The following is a 4,600-nucleotide window of genomic DNA, read 5'->3' on the forward strand; positions in this document are numbered from 1 at the left end:
GGTCCCTCCCAAAGTTGCACTGTGCCAGGTCAATCTTCACTGGTGCTCCGTCTGTTGTTGCGCCAAACAAGATCGCCGTGGGTGCTGGACGGATCTCGGCATAATAAGTGACAAGGACGGCTGTTAGATCATCATACATTAACAGGATGCTGCTAGCAATGTCCATAACTGTAGAATCTTGGGCTATTAGTCTCTGTTTTTGGCAAAGGTCATCTTCTCCAATGGAGGCTGGTAAACCAAGTCTCTTAGATGAACCGGACTGTATACTTGATGATAGGCTTCCATCCCTTTTCCTAGAAACTGAACTATTAGTAGACACTGCACCTGAAAAAATGTGTAAGCTATGAGGTGGGGATGCATATGAAAAATGGATAACTGGGAATGCATCAAAAAACACACCTTCTGGCATTCCTGGTGCAGGAAGGCGTGGTCCAATCTTGGTGACTAGTGGCGTGCTTAGCTGTTCAGTTGATGGAGTTGGGGGCGGTTCATGTATGGTTTTGTCTTCGCTCTTGAGGACACACATTTTCCGTCCGTGTGCTTTACAACATGTACACATTTCTCCGAGGCATGCCATTAGCTTGTCGGTGAATGTGAACATGTTTGATTAGAACGCTTGCCGCATTTCCGATATGTTTGCCGGGCCGCGTGCATTTTGTTCCCGGAGGAGAATGCCAAGTTTCTGTGCTGACTATAGATTTTAGTACAAAGAAAAGGAAAAATCATGTTAGCAAAATCCGACCTTTTCAGTATCATGAGTGCAACAAAGTTTTGGTTGACAAGGAAACAAAAATATGACAAAACCAACAAATGGTGGGTGGTACTTACTATGGTGGGGTGCCGCGATCGTATATAGTTTGAAAACTCTTGCGGACCATTCTTCATGTAATTAGATCGCAACATTGGCGAGCATGGAGTACTTGCTCTTTTCGGTGTGAAAGCTGGTTTGGCAATCTTTGTTGTGCCTGCATCATTTACAGGTGAGTCAATACCCCTTGCAGGCATATAATTCCTGACCTGATTTTTGTAAACATAGTTAGTCCTCGATGAGAAAATGAATAAATTTTGTCTTGTGGCTTGCGTATGCCGTTAGAAAATTGAAGCATAAGTTCAAACGTACCTTGCCACCGCTGAAAGTGACTTCTCCACCTGGGATGTTTACTGTGATTTGCTCGACCATCTTTTTCATTGACTCATAATTGTACAAGCCTATTCTTGGTGTTACTCCTTGTTGCTTGTTTAGTAGACCGAGCTCCAAGTTGTCGAGAACAAACACCTGTTTTGCACCAAAAACATATGGGCATGAATACATTCTGTTTTGAAAATTGTAAAAAACGAATTTGTTTGCTAAATAAATTACTTGCCTGCAAGAACAGATGACATCCGACTATATGTATAGTTGGGTTCCTCTTCGAAACATCGATTTTGAACTTCCTAACTGCTTGGAACAAATTCTTCAACACATATGCCCCCCAGTTCCAATCTTTGATCTTGCTGACATCATTCAGTGCAGCCCAGAAATCTACTGATATGTAGTCATGTTTGGCGGTCGGAGCGAGCACATGTCCAATGATGAAAATCACGAAGGCAATTTTGAAACAATGCTTGTCTGTTTCCGTTGATTGTTATGTTAAGGGTGCAAGAAAGATTGATTCAGCATCTTTTAGGTTGTGTGTGCCTTTCTCGCTGAATGATGCTGCTACACGCGTGTACTGGATACAAGCTTCAGATGGTTCAATGCCTTCACCTTGAATGGTTAGATTGCCACATGGGATGCCAAATACATACTTTATATTCTTGTCAACCAAATCCAACACCCCTTGTGACTCCAGGTTCAAGGAGCATGAATCTAAATCAACTCTATCCATCAAGTACGCACTGTATTTCAGATTAATCTTTTGCCATGACTTCAACTCTAACATTCCTCCAAAACCGATTTCGCTAACTAACTGCCTCTTAAAATCACTAAACTGAGCAATTACTGAAGCAGCCTTTAGCACAGATAACCGCGAGGTGAAGCATGGTGTGCCAGCTACCCCCGTTGAACAGCCTGAACCATCACCGTCGCTATTCCAATCTTCAACAAATTTGTCACTATTTTTTACACGATTTATAACCATTGCAGCTTGTATCCTACTAAAAATGCCTGACATTTTTATCACTCCCCTAATAAAAATGCTGTCGCGATTTAGATTGAGGACGAACGAGCAAGAAAACAAGAAAGAACGAACACGCCGGCGGCGAAAAACTAAGTGGAGATTGGCGTTCGGTACCTCTTCCGTGTGGACCAGATCGCCGGGGGCTGGCGCCGCGCAGCGCCGGCAGATGAGGGGGCTCGGCGTAGTAGCAGCGCTCGGCGGCGAGGCACAGGCTGCCGCACCTAGATGCGTGGGAGCCGAGATTCCGGTGAGGACAACAGAGTGAGAAAGAACTAGGTTGGGTGGGGGGAGGAAGATGACAACAGGGTGAGGTTGATGTGAGGGAATAGAAAATTTAGAGACGTGACACGACTCTAAAAGTGGGACACAGAGGGCGGCGTGTAGCTGTACCACATTGCCCATAAAACTTGTTGCACCCAATACTAATTAGGGGACATGTTTTCATTAGACAGAATGTGTACCGTGGTCAAGTGGAATGGTCAACTGCGTGTTTAACTAAATGCTTGTAAAACTCCAAGTGTAAAGACGATAAACGGTTGCGGTAATCATCTGACTACTGCTAATTCAGGTCATTAAGCATAACGTGGCAAGCGGGAGAACGGCTTTCCGTTCGGAAAACACTACCAGCGTCATTAACGATCATTAAAAAGGTGCACTACAACACTAGCTGCTGTTTTCTCTGGTCAGGGATTTTCCACGAAGGGACCTGTGCCTCCATTGCCTATGCAGTGGACACGTCTCGACCACGACATGCACATCCAGCTGGAGTGGACACGGCTAGACCACGACGTGCACGTCCAGCTGGTACAGATCAGAGATGGCATGATGCATCGGTGCTGCAAAGTCAAAACATGTGTGTACATGTCAGACAGGTTGTAAGACACCCTAGGGGCTTTGCATGTGCGTGGGCCAGCGCTGGATCAATACAAGCAAAAAAAACAAATACAACCTCTATACGATGGCAGCGGGAATCTAGATGGTGGTCGGGCGGCAGGGATAGCGGCCTCCCTGATGCTCGGCCTTCATTCGCATTTTTCGTAGTTTTTGGCACTTTTAAGGGTTGAAAAATAGGGGTAAAGACTAGAACCCTCAAACCCAATCTTTAAAGCAGTTTAAGGGTTGTATTTAAGAGTTCTAGTCTTTGCCTCAACCCTAACCTTTAAATCTATCATTTAACATCTCATAATTTAAGACTACAAGAACACAATCAACCTCTAAACAAACTACCAAGTGACAATCATTGATGCATGGTTTAATGGTTTACATCACAAAATCATCATCTTTCCCCTCTCATCAGCACCATCACCAAAAAGTTGCACCTCGACGCCATCTCCTAGACCACATGCGGGCTCCATCAAGCATCTCCATAGGCGTCGGTGGAGTCGTCCACATCGCCATCGCTACAACTACTCATCGGAGTGTCACCTCGAAAAGTAGAGGACGCACCACAGAACATCCTGTTCCTCTCCGCGATGTCCTCCTTGTAGTCCTTCCACCATTGCAATTGGTCTTCATCCATGTCCTTCTTGGACATCATCACGTGCTCCTTCTCTTCCACCATGAGTTCTTTCCATAACTTTTCCTCTTTGAGCTTGATCATCCTCTCCTTCAAGTCGGCCTTGCGCTTTGCTTCTTCACGCTTTGCTTCAACTTGTGCAAGCTTGACCTCTTTCTTCTTCTCGGTGATAAGAAGCTTCGTCTCCAATGTCTTCGTTGTCAATTCCTCTCTTGACTTCATCATGTGCTTCATCTTCTCCCTTAGGCTTGACGCCTCTCCTTCCATCTTCACCCTTAGCTTGCCCTTCTTGGTTCCCTCGGGCTTGCCCAAGTTCCTCTCCTCCTCATCTTCACTATTATCCATCCTAAGCATTGCCGACTTCTTGGGTGCGGTCTCTTGATCCCTCAACTTCCACTTGTCAAAGGTTTGAAGAATTGCCCAAGCATGCTTAAATGGGAATGGCTTGCCCTTGGAAGCGGCCTCATGCCGGCAATTGTCTCCTATCAACCACACATAATCACATAAGAACCCACTGATGTCTACTACACAACCTTCTTCTTGTAGACGTTGTTGGGCCTCCAAGTGCAGAGGTTTGTAGGACAGTAGCAAATTTCCCTCAAGTGGATGACCTAAGGTTTATCAATCCGTAGGAGGCGTAGGATGAAGATGGTCTCTCTCAAGCAACCCTGTAACCAAATAACAAATAGTCTCTTGTGTCCCCAACACACCCAATACAATGGTAAATTGTATAGGTGCACTAGTGTGACGCCCCCAATTCGATCGTACACTAATCATACACGCAAACGTGTACGATCAAGATCAGGGACTCGCGGGAAGATATCACAACACAACTCTACAAATAAAATAAGTCATACAAGCATCATATTACAAGCCAGGGGCCTCGAGGGCTCGAATACAAGAGCTCGATCATAGACAAGTCAGC

The sequence above is a fragment of the Triticum dicoccoides genome, chromosome 1A, assembly GCF_002162155.2.
Source record: "Triticum dicoccoides isolate Atlit2015 ecotype Zavitan chromosome 1A, WEW_v2.0, whole genome shotgun sequence".
In the NCBI taxonomy this organism is placed as follows: Eukaryota; Viridiplantae; Streptophyta; class Magnoliopsida; order Poales; family Poaceae; genus Triticum; species Triticum dicoccoides.